This window comes from Ursus americanus, chromosome 35 (genome assembly GCF_024610735.1).
Source record: "Ursus americanus isolate L20-20 chromosome 35, mUrsAme1.1.p, whole genome shotgun sequence".
Classification (NCBI taxonomy): Eukaryota; Metazoa; Chordata; class Mammalia; order Carnivora; family Ursidae; genus Ursus; species Ursus americanus.
Window position 1 is genome coordinate 10,217,393 of NC_142161.1, and position 23,760 is coordinate 10,241,152.

The 23,760-nt window shown below is 36.8% G+C and overlaps 1 protein-coding gene and 1 pseudogene across 4 annotated transcripts in view; both read right to left on the reverse strand.

Annotated features, from left to right (window-relative positions):
* Positions 1–23,760, reverse strand: part of PRKD1 (protein kinase D1) — a 310,996-nt gene that overhangs the window by 242,366 nt on the left and 44,870 nt on the right. The gene's annotated exons all lie outside the window — the stretch shown is intronic.
* LOC148107106 (large ribosomal subunit protein uL6 pseudogene) lies at positions 11,821–23,735 on the reverse strand (annotated as a pseudogene).

Sequence of the window (23,760 nt, forward strand, 5' to 3'; positions counted from 1 at the left end):
TTGACTAAACAACTTGTAAAGCTTTAAAAAAAAAAAAACCCAAAAACATGTAAGGAAAATAAAACTGGTGTGGAAAAAAAAGTTCAAGCATGAGAGGAAGTTGGGTGTATTTTGAATTTGGTCAAGGCAAGTCCCTTTGAGGAGGTGACACCTAGCCAGAGTTCTGACTGAAGGGAGGAAAAGCACCACATGAAAATCTAGGGGTAAGTGAAGAGAAAAAAATGCCAACAACAGAACCCTGCAGGATTTTGACATTTGGAGGTTGGGGAGAGAAGGTGAAATCCAACAAAGGGGACTGGAAAAGAGTCACTGCTTTGCAGGAAGAAAGTCAGGAGACTGCAGTGTAGTGGTATCCAGTGAGAAAGTATTTCAAGAAGAGGAAGACAACTACTACAAATCAAATGCTACCAATAGCTTGAAAAAGATGTAACTAACTTTACTTGGTGACATTGAAAATGGAGCAGTTCAGATTTTTTTTTTTTGTTATAACTAATAGAAACTAACCTGAGCTAACCAAGGTTATTTTTTATTTATTTTATTTTATATATTAGATAGACACAGAAGTATCTCTTGCAGCTAGGGCAGAAATGGGGTTGAACCTCAAGACAGAGAAAGATGACCACCCCACGGCCCCCCAATTTAAACACATGATACAGTTCTAGCTGCATCTAGAGACCGACTGCAGGGTTAAGAGCCAAATCCCTAGGAAAGATAATCTAACTGGCCCAGTTTGGATCAGGCATTTAGGCTAGTAGTTTCTGGGACTCCTGTAGGGCAGAGGAACCATGTCTAACACCACTGGCTTCATCCAGGACCTGGTCAAGCACAAACTTGACAGGCAATCCTAACTACAACCAAACCCTGCCTTCAGTCTGATCAATGTTTCAAGAGCTGTGACAAGGACAGTGCATAATATTATCTCAGTAATCACAATCACCAGTTGAGGTAATGTACAGATGAGAAACTCAAGATTCATGAATGCTAAATATTGCATCATACAGTGGTTAAGTGCAGAGTTGAGATTTTCTGACTTTCATGAAAACCTATCTAAGCTAATTAGGTCATGCACAGCTAGGAACCTCTCTTTGACCATCAATAGTCAGAAGTCAGTGAAGGGTCTGGATTTCTTTCCCTGCACATCACATGCAGGTATAAAAGCAAGTCTTAGAAGAAATTGTGACCCACAATTTGGAACATTAATTAGCTATCAGGTACAAAAAAGCAAATAAACAAAACAGTTTTTTAAGCTTGTTTATACACTCAATGAGGTCCCAGGTTTCTATTCTTTTCTGGGGTTCTGATCATATATTCCATGCAACAATCTACAGAAAGGGCTCAGTCATCCTTAAACAGGTATATAGCAACCACAATCCTCTAAATTATCAGCTGGCTAGTTTAGGATGCATGCTTCCATTGCCATTCCTGAAGGCCTCACTAGATCCCGATGCCATGTTCTTGCAAGCGCAGGATGTGTGTCTAAGATATCGTAGCCTATCCACGAATCTTGAACACCACTTTTTATTTTAAAAAAGTAAAAACTCATTTTAGCACCCCTTATGCTAATAAGAAGCCAAAAATTTTACCAGTGACTATCCAGTTCTAACATTAACTGGCTTACCAGTAAAACTTCTCATGGCTGAACAAAGATAAAGACAGCTGGTGGTATATATCTCTTCAGACTGACCTTTTGATTAAATGCTTAGTTCTCAGTGATGTGTACTCCTGATTAGGCCAATGCCCACCCTACAATACAGCTTAAACCAACAGAAACACACTATAATACTGTCATGATGAAATGTTTTTTAAAGTAAATTATAGTAGTAGATTCCAAAATCCATACCTTTCAACCACATCTCAATACAACCTGAGATTTACATATGAAATTTTATATTTTGCTGTTGTTTCCATATTTCATCATATATTTTTAATTTTTTAGGCTTACTTATGTTCTTCATTCCTAGAATACATTTCTCTGTACTCTATTTTACCTCTGCCTTAAATTATAGAATATCAGACCTGAATGAAATGGCCATCTTAATAACAGCTTTAACCTGTAAACTACGAAATTAAGACCTACAAAATAAAGGAACTTATGAACGGTTCCATTTCTAGTCAGTACCAGAGATGGAACCATACACAGACCACCTAGATTCCTAGTCTTTCCATGTATTTCCACTATTTTCACTGGTGATGAAGTTTCTGATGCGAAAGTACACTGATATCATCTCTGATGCTGGAGAATACATCATAACCAGTCTGCGCGCCCATCACAATGGGATCATTCTATCCCTTCAGCTTTGGGCTTCACTAAAACATGTGCGTCTGGATGAAGGATGACACCGTACAAAGAACAGCACATCCAATACCTCACATCATAGAATAGAGGAAGTTGAAATTGGCTGGCTAGAAAATACTAGAAAACCAAAAAGCGGCCGCCAGTCTATACAGTCAAAGACAAATCCTTTTGCCAAAGTCTACAAGGAGTTTTTCACTTGAGCCAAGCATATCATTTTACATTCCAAATACAGCAAGCCAGGGAGGCATCAGTGTCCATTCCCCAACCTCCTCAAAAAAAATTTTTTTTTAATTAATTAATTAATGCAGCCAGTTGTTGAAATACCTGAATAACTGGTAATACAACCACAGCCAAAGCTCTGTCGGGGTCCTAAGCAGAACAACAGAGGCACTAAAACCACAGATTTCTCATTAGAGTTTTTGAGGAATAAAAGTAAACAATCGGCGAAAGTGTTGGAGCAAGAAATATAAACAGATAGGGGCACCTGGGTGGCACAGCGGTTAAGCGTCTGCCTTCGGCTCAGGGCGTGATCCCGGCGTTATGGGATCGAGCCCCACATCAGGCTCCTCTGCTATGAGCCTGCTTCTTCCTCTCCCACTCCCCCTGCTTGTGTTCCCTCTCTCGCTGGCTGTCTCTATCTCTGTTGAATAAATAAATAAAATCTTTAAAAAAAAAAAAAGAAAAAAAGAAAAACTTGGACTCAAATTTGGATTGTTTGACTCCAAGGCCAATAGACTTTCCACTACATCAACTTCCCAGCTCTTTCCAGATCTTTATCTTACCCACTTATGTTTTAATTCTGTAATCAGAGAGATTACATTTTCCACATTTACTAAAAAAAAAAAAAAGACTAGTCTAATTTTTAGGCCCTCCTTTCCATCTTTCATTTTTTTAGTATTTATTAAAAATTATTTAACGGTACATGAAACAAGCCAAATTAGACTCATTTTTCAGTTAGGAAAAAATAACAAAAGAAGTTCAAATAAACTATAACTGATACCTTCTAAACCCAGTAGAACTTTTACCGAGTAACAGCTGTGGGGGGAAAATGCAAAGCGAAAAGGGAGTCTCCATTTGATTGATGCCACATCTCAGGAAGTGAGTTGATTTTTAGCTTACCTCTAGTAAGAGGTGCTCTGACTTACAAACTGCACCCTGACACACCATTTCTAGAAGCTTCTATATCAAATATAACTCTATCTTATGTCTTCACCAACTGTTTTCTTTTCTGGTAGTTTCATAGAACAAAATCAACTCTGGTTTTGATGAAGAGTGACATTCTACCAGTTGTACTAAGCTCCCACTCTTCTTTGAGAATCTTACTGAACAACAGTAGCAGAGGCTCACGGGTTTCCTTTCATGGACCTCTCAAGTGGAAAAAACAATGAATTAAGTAAAACTGGAGAAGAGAGTCAGTTTTGGAGTCAAAAAAATCAGAGTTTTTTTTATTTCCTACTCTGGACATTTTGAAAGGTTCCCTAATTATCTTTTCAGTATCATTTGTTTTGTGTTTTAATCAATATGGCAAATATAAATTTTACTCATACCTCCTCATAGGAGGACTAAAGTAAAAAACAGAAGGTCAGATACAAAAGTATTTTGGAAACAGTGGAATCAAAAACAAAGTGTTTTCAAGTGAATGCTTCATTCATATGAAGAAAATATACCACTCCCCTGAAGCTGAAAGCAAGCCATCTTATTTTTCAATTCTATTGTCTGTTTTTCATCTGGGAAGCCATAACAAAAGTTGTATTCTGTTGTTCTCACATGACAATATGCACACCATTTATTTTTCATATTCTTCTGTCTGTCTTCCCAACATTTTTATTTTGTTGTATTTTTAATGCACTGAGCCCATGTGCCATGCTCCACGATGTTTACTGGGGTTACCAGGGAGAGAGAGAATATCATTAAATAATTACATTTACTACTTCAATGCCGCCATGAGGGAAAAGGTACCTAGCACTAAAAGAAAGTAGCAGAGGCACACCTGACCTAGTATAAGAGGACACCAAAAGTTCCAATCAGGAAATAATATTTAAACATACAAATTCTTTTCTCCCTAATTTTCACTCCCAAGTATAAGAACCATGGTTTCTGTTCATTAGTGCTCCTGAGATGCTCTTGTCTTCCTCTCTTCCAATCCTAATTTGATGCTATTGAAATAATTTTTTATTTTTAAAAAATCTTCAATTCATGTTTTTCCTTTCTCTCCAGATCTGTTTTTCATATTTGGATAACATCCATTGCCCTGGAGAACCGTGACTTGAAAAGCATACTTTTTCCCCCAAGAAAAATCAGTAAGGCATACATTTTTTCAGCAAATCTAAGGTAAGATGATAGGATCTCAAAAACCACAAAAGAATAACAGCAATTTTAGTTACTTCTAGGAAACAGAGGAGTCATATGAACAGCCAAAATACTTTTAAGGTAAACTTATTAAATGATATGATACAATTTTGCAGTACAAAATACTCATTTTTAAAATATGAATGTATAGTATCAGTTGTAAAGCAATGAATCCATCTCTAAAGCAAGATACTAAAGAGTATTTATTTTATGAGCTAAAAAGCAGAATTAAATCACATTAACTGGGACATCTGGTCACTACTGGGCAATGACCGTACGGGAATTCAACTAATAACATATTAACATTCCTGCCAACGTAACTTGGTCAGAAGATATCCTTACAAATCTACAGAAGGAATCAAAGACAATAATATGGAGAGTTTCACCTAATACCTAAACAGTAAAGTCAACACTTAAAAGTCTTTAAGGGTACCTGAATATGGAATCTCAATTTACCCACCAATTAAACCAATTCTTCCATTTAAATGTAGATTCTGACCCTCAAAAGACGGCACATTCCATGTGGCTTCCAAGCAGATGCAAAGTCCGTCTTACGCAGTCCAATACTCTGGGTCCAATACCTATTCTTTCCCATAGACCCTTCGTACAAGCAGCATGAAGAAAACAGAAAAAAGCAAGCTACTTTTTCTCCTAAGAATGCCACCCCTTTTTACCAAAAGTGTATTGTCATTTTTGCATTGCAAAGGCTCAGAACAGACATTTAAATGTCCCATACCACACACACACAAGGCAAAGGAGAGTGTGAGTGTGTAGATAAATTGAGGGACATTTTGGTACCCAAAACAAATCACTCTGAAAATAACTTTAAGAAGAAGCAATTTAGGGGTGCCTGGGTGGTTCAGTTGGTTAAGTGACAGACTTGATTTCAGCTCAGGGCAAGATCTCAGGGTCATGAGATGCAGCTCCATGTCAGGCTCTGTGCTCAGCAAAGTCTGCTTGCCCCTCTCTCACCCGCCTTGTCCCCCCCCCACACACACACACTTGCTCATGCCCTCTCTCTCTCAAATAAATGAATCTTAAAAATAAAAAAGGATCAATTCACTTAAAATCCCAAGGCCTTGAGATTAAGGTAGAAAGGACAGAGAAATAAAGGAACAAGAGGACTACAGTTAAAAACCCATGTGAATAAACTTACCACTAGATTTCTCTCTCTGAATTCTCATAGTTTGCTGGAGGATGCTCTTGAATTGTCCCTAAGTCTGATCTTTGAGCCAATGTTCAAATTATTTTATCAGGTTTTTTCTTCAAATAGCTATATCTTAAGTGAACTGAGAAATTATAGTAGTCTTTTCAGATCTTCAATTATTTTCTGTATTTTTCTGGAATACAAGTCATGTGTGCAAGCAACATCTAATTATAAAAATATACACAAAACTGCTACCATATATTTATGATAATATCAATCAGTCTTGGAGTACTTAGTGATCATATGAAATTAATATACAAAATGCAAGGGAGGTAGGTGCCAAAAAATTGCATGCTCAATTGCATACTGAAGATAATGTAAGCATCATGGGGGTGGATGACTGTGCTTGTCTTATTCTCTTTGTAATTATCTCTACCCTCCAACACAATGAAACAGGCACTAAATAAACATTTGCTGAATGAGTAAGTTTTCAAAAATCCTACAAATGAGGAAATCAAAATGGCCATCAAAATGTTTTAGTTAGTTATGTCTTGCCATTTGCCCTATTTCTATGTTGTTTCTGGTACTGGCAGGAAATCCCAAATTCCATTCACCTGGCTATTCTCCATATTACCTATTACAACAAACCCTCTGCTAATCCCATATTTTATTAAGAAAACAGTCCATTAACTTCCATACATCTGAGATACAATACTTGTCAAAAATTACAACTTATATAAGACTTTAGTACTTTTTAATCAATGAACATTACCTTGTGTTCAATAGTCTTTAAATGTAATTTAATTTTTTTTAAAGATTTTGTTTATTTGAGAGAGAGAGAGCACAAGCAGGGAGAATGGCACAGGGAGAGGGAGAAGCAGGCTCCCCCCTGAGCAGGGAGCCCGAAGTGGGGCTCAATCCCAGGACCCCGAGATCATGAGCCCAAGGAAGATGCCAACTGAGCCACCCAGGTGTCCCAATGTAATCTATTTTTTTAATCTAGAATGTTACATTACCTAAAAATTAAAATGAACAAAAATACTATTATTCAACCATGTTGAATGATGATATTCATTATACATTAGTCATTGTGAAAGTTCACATAAGATAAAGTGATAGAAAACAAAGTATGGAAATTTAGAAAGTATATTGCCATTATTTCAGAACGGCCCCCCAGAAAGAAAGGAAAGCAAGCAAGCAATTAAGCAAGCGAGCAAGAAAGATTGATTAGTCTTGAATATGGCAACTATGTCATTTAGAGGTCTAGTCTGTTTCTCTCCATCAGTTTTCTATTGAAATAATAGGCAACACAAACATTTTATAAACAAAGTACTCAAACAGTTAATTTCTTAATTAGCTATGTATTAGCACCATATAACACTTTGGCAGCTGCATACATGAGAAGAAACTCTGACTTAATTTTCCATCATCAAATATTTGTCCCATGTCTTCCTTAACACACTTCATTGGGACATGATATTACAAATATATATGAGGAACTGTTATGCACTGTAGCTGCTTATGTCTAACTAGGAAAACAAGATCTGTGGGAGGAATGATAAAACACAATGGCAGCAGAGACACAGAATGATACAACCAACTCTCTACATGCCCAGGGGAGAGACATGACACATACCAATGGGAGACGGGGGCAATCAGAAAGGAGGTAACTGGAAAGTAGTTCCAAAAGTTGAGATATACAGGATGGAAAGGATTTAAATAGGCAAAAGGAAAGGCAAACAATAGACCTACACAGGATTTAGAGAAAAGAAAGTGGCAGAGCTAGAAAGTTAAAGTCACTGGGGAATGAAGTTAGAAACAAGAAGAAAACGACTAGAGTGGATTCTGAGCTTTGGATTTTATTTTTGTTTTTTAATTGAGGTATAACTGACATATGACATTCTGTCAGTTTCAGGTATACAACATGATTCAGTTGTCATATACGCTATGGAATGATCACCACAGTAAGTCTAATTACTATCCATCACCACACAAAAAATGTACAAAAAAGTAAAAAAAAAAAATGTTTTTTTGTGAGAAGAAATTTTATGACTTACTTTCTTGGCAATCTTCAAGTATTCACTATAATACTATTGACTATGTCAACATGCTGTACTAGCCATGACTTAATTATTTTAATTAAAAGTCTATAACTGAAATTTTTTGTATTTGAAACCTTTTGACCTCCTTCCCTCTAGTAACCACCATTCTGTTCTCTGTTTGTATGGTTTTGTTTTGTTTGCTTTGTTTTTTAGATTCCATTTATAAGTGAAATCACACAGTATTTGTCTTTCTCTATCTGACTTATTTCACTTAGCATAATTTTCTTAAGGCCCATCTATGTTACTGCAATTGGCATGATTTCATGCCTTTTATGGCTAAGTGGTATTGTATATGTATGTCACATCTTTATCCATTCATCCATTGATGAAGTCTTAGGTTGTTTCCAAATGTTGGCTATTATAAATAATGCTGCAATGAACATAGGAGTGCATATATATTTTCAAATTTGTGGGGTTTTTTCTTCAGATAAATACCCAGAAATGGAATTGCTATATTATATGGTAGTTCTATTTTTAATTTTTTGAGGAATCTCAATGCTGTTTTCCATAGAGGAGGCACCAATTTACATTCCCACCAACAGTGCACAGGGTCCTCCACATATTCACCAACATTTGTTATTTCTTATCTTTCTGACAATAGCCATTCTAATACATGTGAGGTGGTATCTCCTTATGGTTTTGATTTGCATTTCCCTGATGATTAGTGATGGTAAGCATCTTTTCATGCACCTGCTGTCCATCTGTATGTCTTCTTTGGAGAAATATCTCTGCTCATTTTTTAAAATCAGATTGTTTGTGATTTTGCTATTGGGGTGAGTTCTTTATATATTTTGGATATTAACCCTTTACCAGATATTTGATTTGCCAATATTTTTTCCCATTTGATAGATTGCCTTTCATTTTATTGATAGTTTTCTTTGCTGCACAGAAGTTTTTTAGTTTGAGGTAGTCCCACTTGTTTATATTTTTGCTTTTGTTGCCTTTTCTTTTGGAGTCAGGTCCAAAAAATCATTGCCAAGTCAAATGTCAAAGAGCTTGTTGCCTATGTTTTCTTCTAGGAGTTTCAAGTCTTAAATTCAAATCTTTAATCCATTTTGAGTTAATTTTTGTGTATGGTGTAAGATAGTAGCTTAGTTTCCTTCTTTTGCATGTGGCTGCCCAGTTTTCCCAACACCATTTATTAAGGAGACTGTCCTTTCCACATCGTATATTCTTGCCTTCTTTGTCATAAAATTACATACTAATATCCCTGATGAACACAGACGCAAAATCCTCAACAAATATTAGTAAACCAAATTCAACAATATATTAAAAGGATCATATATAACAATCAAGTTAGATTTATTCCAGGGATATAAAGATGGTTCAACACTTACAAATCAATCAACATGATACAGCATATTAACAAAATAAAAGATAAAATCATATAATCATCTCAATAGATGCAGATAAACCATATGACAAAATTCAACATTCATTTGTGATAAAAACTCAACAAAATGGGTATAGAGGCAATGTACCTCAACATAATAAATACCATATATAGCAAACCCACAGCTATCATTATACTCAATGGTGAAAGACTAAAAACTCCTTCATAAGACAAGGAATGGTGAAGAAAGACCTGGGCAAGGATGGCCACTACCCCCACTTTTATTCAAGAAAGTATTAGAAGTCTTAGCCACAACAATTAAGCAAGGGAAAAAAATAAACGGCTTCCAAATTGGAAAGGAAGAAAGAAAACTGTCACTATTTGCAGATGATGTGACATTATATACAGAAAACCCTAAAGACTCCAACAAAAAATTATTAAAACTAATAAATTCAGTAAAGTTACAGAGTACAAAATTAATGAACAAAAATCTGTTGTTTCTATCAGAAAAAGAAATTAAGAAAATAATCCATTTACAATTGCATCAAAAGAATAAAATACCTGAGTACATTTAACCAAGAAGGTGAAAGACCTGTACCCTAAAAGCTATGAGACACTGATGCAAGAAACTGAAAAAGACAAAAATAAATGAAAAGATATTCCATGTTCATGGATTGGAAGAATAATATTGCTAAAATGTTCATACTACCCAAAGCATAGTACAGTTTCAGTGCAATGCTTGCCAGAATTCCATTGGCATTTTTCACAAAAATCAAGGAATATTAAAGTCTGTATGGAACCACAAAAGACCCCAAATAGTGGGACACCTGGGTGGCTCAGTCGATCAAGCATCTGACTCTTGGTTTGGCTCAGGTTATGATCTCAGGGTCATGAGATCGAGCCCTGCATCAGGCTCTATGCTCAGCGTGGATTCTGCTTGAGATCCTCTCTCTCCATCTGCCTCTGCCCCCCCCCACTCACACCATGCACGCTGTCTTTCTAAAATAAATGAATAAATAAAATCTTTAAAAAAAAATACCAAATAGTCAAAGAAATTTTGAGAAAGAAAAACAAAGCTGGAGGTATAACATGCATATATGGCCAATTAATTTACAACAAAGGAGGTAAGAATATACAATTTAGATTTTGTTTTGAGGCTTATATACCCAATGCCCAATAATGTTTGGCTTGTGGTAGACACTCAACTCTAGAAACCCTCATTTCATCTCCACTCGACATTGGCATTCTACACCCACAGCCTCACCTCAAAAGCTGTCCTGATAACTGCTGCACATTTTAAATCTTAGAAGTCGGGTGCCTGGGTGGCTCAGTTGGTTAAGCATCTGCCTTCAACTCAGGTCATGACTCCAGAGTCCCAGAATCAAATCCCACATCGGTCTCCCCAGTCAGCAGGGAGTCTGCTTCTCCCTCTGGTCCTCTCCCTTCTCATGTTCTCTCTCTCTTTCACTCTCTCTCAAATAAATAAATAAAATCTTTTCAAAAAATAAAATAAAATCTTAGAAATCAATCTTCTCACTGTGTTTAATCTTTCTGGCTCTCTCAAAACTTCCCTCGTACTACGCCTTCTCTTCAATGTGATAGAAACTTTACTCTCGCAGTCTATAAACCCCCTCCTGATATCATTCTTTAGAGAAGGCAGCAGAAAACAAAGAAAGCAAATAAATATAAACTTAAAACTTTGAAGGTGCTATAAGATAAACAGAGTATAACAAAAGAGAGTATGGGGAGGCCTATTTACATAGCATGGTCAGAGGAAAACTCTCCGAGGAGTGACATTTAAGATAAGACATGAGGGAGGAGAAGGAGCCAACTTTGGCAAGAAGGGGATAGGGTGTTCCAGTCAGAGGGAACAGCACGTACAAAGCCTTGTAGGCGAGAAAGATCCTGGCCTCGTGGAGGCACAGAAAGGTGGCCAGTGTGGCTGGTACACAGTGGTCAAGGGACGGAATAGAAGGAAAGGTCAGACAGGTGGCAGGGGTCAAATCACACAAGGCTTTGTGAACTGTGATAAGGAGTTTGGATCTTAGGCTAACTATAACTGGACTTAACTGAAATGCTTTAAGAAGGAAGGTAACATGGTCAAATCTGTTGTTACAAGATAACTGTGAGAGTGATTCACAGAGATGGCACTAGCCGTGGCACTCGGGGTAGAATGGGTATGGGGCTACATAAAGGAGGTTTCTGACACTCTGTCTAGTATAGTACCCGGCACATGCTGAATGTCCCAAAAATAAATGACAGAAGTAATGGATAAGTGAGGCAACAACCTGTGAAGCTAGAAGTGGCAGTCACAAATAAGTCTCAGAATGATTAGTCTGGCAACTGTGTTTTAGACAGAGAATCTATGTCGGGAGAACGTTAGTCATAGACCCTGAATATCTGGACCACTCAAAAACAGTCTACAGTTGACTATGCCTTCCGAAATTTAGAGTCAAGCTTTATAGACTTTCCATATTCCAAAATAGCAGAGCAGAGCAGGGATCTTATTTATATGCAAAAAGGATTAAACCACTCTATGTAAGCTGTTCTGGAGTTTAATAAGAGTCTTTGTTTGTTTATCTTGTGTCTGGCCAAGTGTGTGTGTGTGTGTGTGTGTGTGTGTGTGTGTGTGTGTGTAATATATGTGTTTAGAGATGCCGAAGACTGATGGTCAATCAAGAGAAACCCACACTGAAATTGTTAAGAGCTGGGAAGTGAGCCAGTTTGCAATCACTATAGGAACTGCTCAAGCTGAGTTCCTTGTTGCCATTCTGGTAATGAGCATTCCTCAAAGGATGCCACTTTGCATAGCTTAGTCCTCTCCTGATGCAAAATATGTCACTTCTGAAATCAGGCTGAATTGTTTTAAAAAGGAGTGTCAATAAAATTAAGCTCAACCTATTCACTGATTACAAGAACAATAAAAATAAATGGTGGCCCTTATGCTGTAAAAAAGTCCACCAGAAATATATGGAAGAAAATACACTTTGAGAGATTTAGCTCTGAATCTGATCTTCACTGCACTTTTTTTTTTCATCTGCTTTTCATGGAATCATTTAAGAGGGGAAAGGGGGGTGAAAAATTCATCAATTCATAGTAGGAATCTTTCCTCAGGAGTAATGAAGAAGAGAAAGATATTTTCTTGGAGTAAAGTGGAACTTTTCAAAAATATATATTATTATAAAAAGCCAAATGGACAGATTACTTAGATAAATTCACATTCTCTTCGGAAACGTCTTCACAGAACAATGAAACTCTAAGCATAGTAATATCAATTTATTATTTCCAGTTCCTATGGAAACATGCATTCAACTTACAGAGGCCAACCAACGTGCACACAAGTGCAAAGCAAGTACACTTAGGCAGAAATCATATAATTTTTATCTCTAGGAAAATGAGCACTGAGGTATCAGAAACAATTGCCAAGAAGGGCCTACAGCCACTATGAAATGTTCTCTGAAGCTACTAGTCACTAGTGCCATTAGGAAAACAAAAGCAAAAACATAATCCCTCACTTTGTAGTCCCACAGGTGGAAATGCCATATATAAACAAACATCACACATAGAAATATGAAGGCTGAGAAAGACTAGGCCAAATTCAAAAAAAGAAAGAGAGAAAGACTGAAAGAAAGGCTGATTTACATATGAATACTGCCTTGTTCAATAAATCTCAGTATTTAAAAATAAATCTCCTAAATAAGGTCATATAAATCAGAGTACATACAGTACTTGTATACAAAGCTGTTAGTTATGCAGAACCTGTGACCTCAAGAGAGATAATTAGGTAAAAGTATAAATATGTTTAAATCAATCAGTAAATATTTGTTGGGACTCTATGCTAAGCACTACGCTAAGGTCTGTAAGGGAAAAAAAATGAATTTTAATTCATTTGACAAGAACTTATTGTGCATTTCTGTTGTGCCATGTACTAAGACAACTATCAGGGAACATAAAATAGATAAGAGAGCACTCTAGCAAAATGGAAATTGTTTGCAATATAATTTATGGGCAACACATGCTACTGGAATGGCATTATAAGAGGAAAAATGGGCCAAATGAACAATACAGACATGCACGCTAATATTTTCAGAAGAGAGAGATCGTGGAGGCTTAGTTGGTAAGAGAGGTTTTCACAAAGGAGGTGAGAACTGACTTGGGTTTGAATAATGGATGAAGGGAAGTGGACAGTGAATGCAACTGACAAAGGTGATGGAGCAGGAATTCACGAGGTTGGTCTGGGCACTAGAAAAAACCTGACGAGGGGAGAGACAATGATGGGAGAGCTAGGCTGGGGCCAGAAAGAGAACTGCCCCTACTGGATAAGGTGTTTTACTTTGGAGTGATGCAAAGCTCTGGAAGTAGAGATAGGTGGTGGATGTACAACACTGATGGTTCTGAGAATTTTACCTCAGCAAATTTTTTTAATGTTCATGATGATGATAAAATTATTACTGTTGTTAATTGCAAAATATTGGAAATATCGAAACACCCAACCATGCAGAGACTGGATGTTGGAAATCCATACAATAACACTGGAAAGTACCCTTGATTAAAAAAAAAAACTGAATATTTTCTAAATATAATATGACAGGAAAGTATTTAATGACACAGAAATAGATTCATAGCGTAGTGTATAACAAAGCAAATCCCAAAACAGTTTACCATATCAAATCTATAATAAAAAGAGTGGAATGATATAGTCTGAGTGTTACAATCATGAATGATTTCAATTTTCCTTTTCCTTATTTTTCATTGCAAACATCTAAAAAGCTGCTTTTAAGGTAATTTTTATTAAAAATGTGTTTTCATGTAAAATACAGAATTCTATCAGAAGAGACTCATTGCAGATCTGGAATTTAGCAAGATGATTCAGGATCCTTTTCTAGAGAGCCAGGCATAAAGTAAAAAAATTGCACACAACATGGGACTTTTAAGTAGCAACTTGTAACATTTGCTGGAATTAAAATAAGCTTCAGGTGACTAGCTTACTCCGTAGCACATTTTCAACGATTTTCTTTCTTTTTTTTTTAATCTGATGATATTTCTTCTCAACTCTGCCTGAGAGTGACAACATGAAGACTAGCCTATTTCTCCACTGTTTTTCTGTTGTTTTTTTTTTTAAAGATTTTATTTATTTATTTGACAGAGATAGAGACAGCCAGTGAGAGAGGGAACACAAGCAGGGGGAGTGGGAGAGGAAGAAGCAGGCTCATAGCGGAAGAGCCTGATGTGGGGCTCGATCCCAGAACGCCGGGATCACACCCTGAGCCGAAGGCAGACGCTGCTTAACCGCTGTATCACCCAGGCGCCCCTGTTTTTCTGTTTTTAAAAGTATGTCGAATAACACTGACTTCCATGTAGTCCATGGTCTTCCCCCTTTTCTTTGACTTACAGTGCTTGTTTTTCTTTGAAGGTGTTGCCACAGAAAGGGCTCTTCCTCTCAAAATACGAAATTCACCGTCCCTGCTCACTTCCTCCTTTCCTCATTCTTAACGACTCCCCTTGAATATGGTTAACTTACGCCACTAGAGTCATCAACTCCAGGTTATTTTCATTTCTTCTCCTTAGTATTACCAAGGTGGAGTAAAAATAAAGGCAATCAGATGAAACCCTTACCCTTAGTGCAGATTTCCTCCATATTTCATGAAATCCATCAAACAAATGCCCAGATTATATTTCACAGTAAGATGAGCAAAAGCACACCTCTTCAGCTGTAGGCCCCTTTCCTTGTACACTCATGGATGCCGAAATCAGAACCTACAGTTCGGGAGCTACACACAGTTGCATCTTGTTTTGAGTTTTTGTTTGCAAACTGTCAGTAAGATCAGAATAAATTGCATGATATGCAGTCCAATATGTATATTCTTGAGCACATCTCAATGTATCCACCAAAAAATATTCATAGCTGCAGGTGTACAAAAAAAAAGGCAGAATTATGGCTTGATTTGCCTTGATAAGCATGGCAATTTTCTGTACACTTTTCATAAAGTGCTAATCAATTTCAGCTCAAAATAGATTGAAACACCCAACAGATTGCTGCCATAGTCCACAAATGTTTGTCATTCGTAGGCTGTGGCAATAATGTGAATTCTGAGGAAGAAAACTGCAACTGAACTATACCTTGTAAAAATCCCTTCCGTTTGTCTTAATAACCCCTGAAGCAATGCTAAGAATTATTTTGAAATCACATAAGTTTGAATTTTCCATTTCTTTCTTGGTACTTCTAAGTATTGCTTGACACACAGTAATATCTGCTGTAAGTATGGTTATAGATGGATTATATTTAGAACTCAGTGTAATGATGATATTTAAGAATCAGATATCACATCCATATTGTTTAATATTCTAAAATATAATTACAGACATCACATTCAATTTGGAACTGAATCATCACAGACTTCTGCAATAAATTACTCTTTGTATCTTTATCTGTTAAATATAGAATAATTTTTTGATAATGTTTTGTCAATATTCTAGTCCTTCCATTAAGGTTATTTCACAAACACTTACAGGTGTTAATATTCATATTAACGCACCTTTCCGAGTAGCAGCGCTCCTGCCATATGAATCTTTCATCTGCCTGGGATGTTTTGCCAAACACAAGTGCCAAAACTTTGTTGAGCACTGTCACACTCCTACAAGGGATCCTCTGCTCAAAACTGAGCATATACTTTCCCTTTCGTTAAGTGTGAGAAGCAAATGGTAATGACATTTAGATCTGGGTACGATATGCTCTCCATGTAAAGTAGGGAATTAAATGAGAACAGATAACATTTCAAATTTTCACACCTTCCTCTTTAAAACTACAAAAGCGATAATATAATTTGGGGGGGATAGAAGCTACACAGTTTGGACTTAGAAAAAAAAAGAGTACTTGAGGGGCGCCTGGGTGGCTCAGTCAGTTAAGTGTCTGCCTATGGCTCAGGTAGTGATCCCGGGGTCCTTGGATCAAGTCCCACATCCGGCTCCCTACTCTGTGGGACACTGATTCTCCCTCTGCATCTGCGTCTCTCTGTCTCTCATGAATAAATAAATAAAATCTAAAAAAAGAAAAGAAAAGAAGAGTACTTGAAAGTTGTGACTTAAAGCAACTTCTGTGATCGCCATCTGCCAAAATATTTATCACCAAAATTAGAGGCAGTAGAGCTTCACAGACCCAGTCTCTGTAGTCAGAAAGCCTGAGTTTTTAAGTTGACTTGGCCATTAAATATGTGACCTTGAACAATTCACTATATCTGCTTCCCCATCTATAAAAGGGGGATTATGAATAACTCATGATAAGTGAGATAATGCATGCAAAGTTCTGAGGATTAAATGAGATAATACATACCAAGTTCTTAGCAAAGTAGGTTCCAGTCAATTCTTAGTAAACATTAGCTGTTCCTATCAGCATCATCACCGTCATCATCATCATTTGAAAGAGCAGTTCTAGACCCACGCTGTGAGTATGATGGTAAGTGTTCTGACCTGCTGTATGTCAACTGTCTACCAAAGTGTTTGTTTCTAGGTCTGGGTCCTCATGACTCACACATATTAACCTATTTTCTAAAAGAGATGATAACATGTTTGGAAATCCAGGCAGCTCCGCATGAAATGGTAAACCTCTTGGCCCAAACTACCATCCACTAATCTTGTTAAAACAAGGGTGAAAAGGGTATGTAAAAAATGTGAAACACACTTAGAAAGTGTTCCTGACTCGCCTATACAAATGGAAAACTGTCTTTTCCTAATTCTAGAACTAATATAACAGTAGCTGTATTCATTGATAAGCTGTTCCCATAACGTCATTCTTCTCACTCATTAATGTCATCTCTGGAATTTAGCTGGACAGTCACCTGCACGGAGCCATGAGAGTTTCAAGAGCCACTGAGCAAAAAGTTTATGCATTCTGACCTTGAAAAATTGAATCTGATGTTGTTTCTGGAGAGGAAACTCAGTTATTTACCCAATGAAGAAACAAAAACACACCATTCAGGAAAAACTTACTAATGTACTTAAAATGTAACCACAAAAATACATTTCAAATCTTCTTAAATAATTACTACAGTCAAAAGGAAAACAGCTGACTGCTGACTCAAAAGCCATTTAAAATCTCCACACCAAATATCCTCCTTTTCTTTCTTCCCCTTTAGCATAGTTCTGTTTGATAGTTGCTATGGAGCAAATCAATTCACAAAAGCAGTCAAAGCAGAAATATATTCAAGTGAATTCAGGTTATTCAAATATATATATGTATTTTAGACATTGTTTTCCCGAGATCACACAGAGTGCTTTGCCAATTTCCCCCGACACTCTATTAATGTACTTGTGTTTTTCTTCAAAATGCCAAAACACGAGCACAAACAGCTTCGTGTGATAAATTATCACCTCGTTCACTTTTCCAAAGACAATTTAAATACAAGTTATAGACGAAGGTTGCAAACGTTGCTTTATAAGTAAATTTGATGTTGCTTATACTCCTTTTCTCCTACAATTAGAGGCACTTCTCCTCAAGGGCAAGCTTTTGGAACTTGAGCTAGATATAGTTACAACTAAACTTTACGGCATATTTTGCAGAGAGCAAAGCAAGATCACAATATGTACAAAAATGCTTTGTATGTAATAAATATTCAACATGCAGTTGTGAATTCATTTGAGTAAATACCCTTCACATACAAAGGATGTTTGAAATATTTGTTTTAAAAAGTGCCTGGGGGCACCTGGGTGGCTCAGTCCTTAAGCCTCTGCCTTCGGCTCAGGGCATGATCCCGGCATGATGGGATCGAGCCCCACATCAGGCTCCTCCACTGGGAGCCTGCTTCTTCCTCTCCCACTCCCCCTGCTTGTGTTCCCTCTCTCACTGGCTGTCTCTATCTCTGTCAAATAAATAAATAAAAATCTTAAAAAAAAAATGATCAAAAAGTGCCTGAACACATCACACAAGACAGCTGTTAGCCATTTTTTTATCAGTAATTTACACAAGTAGAGGTGCATGCACCCCAGAAATGAGCAAGAAAAACCACTGTATAGAGAAAGAAAATGGAGATTATGTTCATACTCAATAATTTCATATTGTTATTCTTACCTTTATAAAATATATTGTTTTATTTTGTAAGTTGTATTACTACAGTATCATTTATTAATACAGATCACATATATAGGAATATGTGATCAACTTTATTTTCACGAATGGTGTGGATGTTCAAAAAAGTTTGAAGAACTACACAAAATGGAAACCTCTTCATTCACAGATCAAATTCATGCAGTTATTTTACGTTATTAAGATCTGTTCTCTAACAGTTTTATCAAATGTAGCTGCCGGTGTATTAATACAGGTTTTCACTGCCTGGCAGTCCACCTAGTAAAAGCTGCATGTGTCTTAAATAGCAGGTTGCTTTGTAATCTTACACGTTTCAGCTTTAAGTTTTAGCTCCTATTTTAGTTTTAGTTTCAGTTTTAGTTTAGTTTGGTTTTGGTTTTAGATCAATGAGAGGAAAAATAAAGACCAATGATGAATATGTGTATATTGTCTTTATATCCATACAGATTTTACAGTGAAAGATACAATGCACTTATCTTAGGCAAACTTCTGAACGTTCCAAAGCCTTAATTTTTACACCTATAAAATGGAGATGACGCCTCAAGGACAGATAAAATTGGCAGGCGGAGTAGGGGCGAGGGAGTCCACAAGAGCCCAGATGGGAGGAAGTATTAGGATTATTAAAGTCCAAGAATCATACATAAATCAGAAAGCAAGTGTTTGCAATAATGTGGAAAAAATGGAACCCTGATCCTTTGCTGGTGGGGGATGTAAAATGTCGCAGTCTCTGTGACAGTTTGGTGGTTCCTCAAAACAGTTAACACTGAATCACCACATGACCCAGTAATTCCACTCCTAGGTATATATCCAAAAGAAGGGGAAACAGGTATTCAAAAAGATACTTGTACACCCACGTTCTTAGCAGTATTATTCATAAACAACCCAAGTGTCCACAGAGGAATATATAAACAATTTACAGTATATACATATAATGGAATATTATTCAACCATAGAAAGGAGTCAAGTTCTGATACATGCTACAACACACAGGAGCCTTTAAAACATTACATTAAGTAAAACAAACCAGTCACAAAAGGACAAATACTGGATGATTCCACTCATATGAAATATCTACAATAGGCAAGTTCAGAGAGACACAAAGATTAGATAGGACTTACCAGGCGTTAGAGGGAGGAAGGGTTGGAGGGTTATTGCCTAATGGGTATAGAGTTGCTATTGGGGTGTTGAAAAAGTTTGGGAACTAGACAGTTGATTGCACAACACCATGAATATACTTAATGCCATTGAACTGTATACTTAAAATGAATAAAGTGGTAAATTTATGTTTCATGTATTTTATCACAATAAACATTTTTTAAAAATAAAAATAAAATTATATTATTATATCCTCTCTAGTATAATTCTTTCTACTCTACTCTCCTCCACTTTACAGTAAAAATTCTTGAAATGGTTGTCTTGGCTCCTAGCCTCCACTTCTGACGTAACTCAGCAACCCACTTCAACCTGCCCTGGGCCCCACAGCACTCCTGAAATGCCTTCCACCAAGCACACCACGCAGCACCTTGCTGCCAAACCCTTCCCTGAGAGCCTACTGACTACCACCTCATTCCAAAAACACCCTGCTCCCTTTCTTGAAAGGACACTCTAGGTTTTCCTCCTCCCTCTCTGACCCACGCCTGCTCAGCTTTGCTTTGTTTGCTGCTTTGGGGGTTTTTTTTGTTCGTTTTGTGTTTTGTTGGTTTGGGTAGGTTTGATTGTGCGTTGTCATCCTCTGTTCACTCTTCCATTTTTTTCCCCTTAGGTTCCTTATTTTGGACCTCTTTTCATCCCAATTCACGGACCCTCACTAGGGTTTTCTATCCCCTCCCAATGCTTCAGTGAAGATGGTTGTGTTTTCCCAAACACTCTCCTCTCTTCTCTGTCCTTACCTTGGTGAACAGCTCCACCATTCACTCAATAGTCCAAGCCATAATGTCATCCTTTTCCCTCCCCCACACACACTTATACACACCACACACACACACACACACACACACACACTCAATATTCTTAAATCTTAGGTCTAGCTTTAAAAAAAAATCCAAATCAATATAGCTTTAATTGCATCTTTAAAATATCACAAATAAATACTCTAGATTTTCTTCAGATCGAATAAATCTTTCGCCTTGGTTACTAAAATATCACAACTGAGTCTGAAAAATCATCCGACATCTTGCTGTTTCTATAGCTGGGCAACTTAAATCTTATTCATCAGCCTGCTGAACTGTTCCTTTTTCAGAAACATATACACCATCCAAAAATTTTCTGATATCCTTGTTTTTAACTGCTGTGGCTTGCTGAATAAAAACAGCTGAGTTGGATACAAGGTCAAGGTCATTTCCTTCAAGAATTAACTCAACTTTCTTGAGATACCAAACAAGCAACACCTAGTCTTATCCGAACCCTGCGTATATATGTTTCACCCAAGAAATTTCTGATTTCAACAAGAGAACCATTCTCCTGAATAACAATGTTGATGGGGAAGTAAGCATGCATAGACCTCATCTTGTAAGGGAAGCCCAGCATAACGCCCTTGATCGTGTTCTGTGCACAACCACAGACAGTGAGAACAATAGCCAGTTCTTTCCTAGTTCCTCAGCATTTGTCAATCCAGAGCCTCTTCTTTTTCTGAGATTGAATTCTATACTGATGTGACTGAAGTCCCTTCGCAGGGTTCCTCTGGGGTCCTTCAGAGTGATGATGCTGACATTTTTTGGAATGTCAGCAGTCTGATTGCTGAGAATGGTCTTCATTCTCACCGTAGATGTGGCAAAGAGCAAGTCTAGCTTTTTAAAAGCTCTGGAATTCACTCACTCCTTTCTATCCCCACAAACAACGTCACTTATTGTCCCCATGATGCTGCTACCTTATTAAGTGATGGTCCTGCCTCTCATTCCATTTCAGTCTCTTCTCTTCAGTGAATCCAGAATCAAATTTCTGAAGCACACATCTCTCCATACTACTTTCCCCAATAAAAATCTTGCATGGTTCTTCACGGCCAGAATCATGCTACAAGGCGGTATGTATCTTCATAATGTAGCCTCACCTTACCTATGGCATCTTTCCTCTCCCCCACCCTAAACTCAGTGTTCCAAGCACAGCAAACTACTCTCAGTTACTAAGCCATGTTTTCTGAGCCCTATAGGCATGCCACCAAACCTGGACATAAGACAGTGAACAAGAAACCATGCATTCCAGGACAACAGACATGAAGGACTAGCCCAGAAAACGGGAATGGAAGGCTCCATCTATAGGCCTCTGCATTTATTGCTCCCTCCATTTTCTCCTCCAACAATTTCACCTCATGAACTTATATTTTTCATTAAACAAAGCTACTAGTTCTTCCACAAACTGTTTCCTGACGCCCCAAAACAGAAACCCTGAACTCCCCAAACCCTACATTTTTCTATTATACTCTTATTTACCCCTTCATAATCTTTATAGTACTTTACTGTAATTTTCTGTTTGTTACTCTCCTCCCACTCCACTCCAATTGACTTTAAATCCCTTGAGAACAAGACTTAACTTATTCATCATTATATATCTTCACCCAGCTCAGTCTCTCACACAATAGTAAGCTGTCAATAAATATGTGAATAAATCAATGTTTCTGGATTATGAATTAATAACCATTAAAAAGCAAAGGAGCTCTCAAATACATATTTGAACATGGTGATTTCAAAACTTTAGTTAGCTTTTAATTATTCTACAAATAATAATTTACAATACCGAATGTTTTCTACCAAAAATAAACAAAAAAGACAATTTAGGAACAAGTGACTTGCCATTGAGCCTTAACTAGATTTTCTAATGTATCTGCATTTGATCAGTAATCATGTATTATATCATAACCCCGTTAGAGGTCCAAGACCAATCCTAGGTATCTATTCTGTAGAAACAATTACGGGTATAAATAAATAAGCTCCAGTCTAAAAATTATACCTTCTCTCTCTCTCTCTTTTTTTTATGGTGGCAAAATACACATACTATAAAATTTACTCTTAACCATTTTTAGCTGTATAGTTTAGAAGGGGTAAGTATATTCATTGTTATGCAACCAATCTCCAGAACTTTTTATCTCACAAAAGTGAAAATCTATACCCATTAAAGAACTCCCCATTTCTCCCTCTCCCCAGATCCTGGCACCCACCATTCTACTTTCTGTTTCTATGAATTTGACAACTCTAGAGACCTCATATAAGTGGAATCACGTGTATTTGTCTTTTTGCGGCTGGCTTATATAAACTTATCATGTTCTCAAGGTTCATCTACGTTATACCATGTGTCAGAATTTCCTTCCTTTTTAAGGTTGAATAATATTTCATTCTATGTATATACCATGTCTTGTTTATCCATCTATCCATGGATAAGACACCTGGGTTGCCTCCACCTCTTAGCCACGGTCACCCATTTCTTGTAATAACAGAAAATAAATACATGATATCACAAGCATTAAAAATGAAGTAAAAGTTTACCAAAAAAGTAGTATTTTTCCATGTGTATATTTATTGCTTTTTTCTATAGATATTATTTTTAGATGAAATTTTCTTTGTGACTCACACTTTCACTAACAGACATATGTTTAACACAATCCAAACATCATGTCTGTTCTAAAAATGAATATTCATTCACTTTAATGACAAAGTAGCTCTTTTTAGCTACATTTAGAAGGAACTTACTTTGGGAAAAAACTTGCCTTCTGATTTCTGAGTATATTTGATTGACATATCATAAAATACTTTATTTCATGCATGAATATGTAAATGACTACGAGCCCTTTAGAGCTACATCTGAGATTTGTCACCCTAGTTTGCACAGTCCAGAGACCCCAAGACGGGGAACGAACATAAGCAAAAATGAATAAATTGCGAACACAATTCACAATTATGAAACTTCTGCAATCTGTCTTTACTCGCTGCTCTCAGATGCATCATTGTCAGTATCTGACCCCGTTAGGTGGCTGATAAGAGGATTTGGAAGGCCAGCAGATTTTATTTTTAACCTCTCCATATGGTTGACCTTCTAGTTTCAATGTGAGCATCATCTGCAGAGATGATCATCAAATGGCAACTCCTACCCTAAAATGTTTTGGGTAATTTTGTCAACTCAAAAATGATGCTCAGTTAAAGAACAATATGTACAGTGAGATCTTCCTTTTACTGAAAAGTTTGTACATAAATACATTTTAAAAGGTCTGCAGGTGTACAGACAAAAATGTCACGAGTAATTTACTGACATTAGGACTAAAAAAATTTTTTTCAAAATGTATGCAATGTTCTCCTTATACAATGAATAAAAGTTTAGAAGTAACTTTTGCTATGAGGATTTTCAGTGATCTAACTTCTCTTTTAATGTGAAACATATATGACAAATAATATTTCAAATGAAAACTGGAATGAAATACAGAAAGGTAATAAGACTTTATAAAAACATACATATATACACCAATGTATG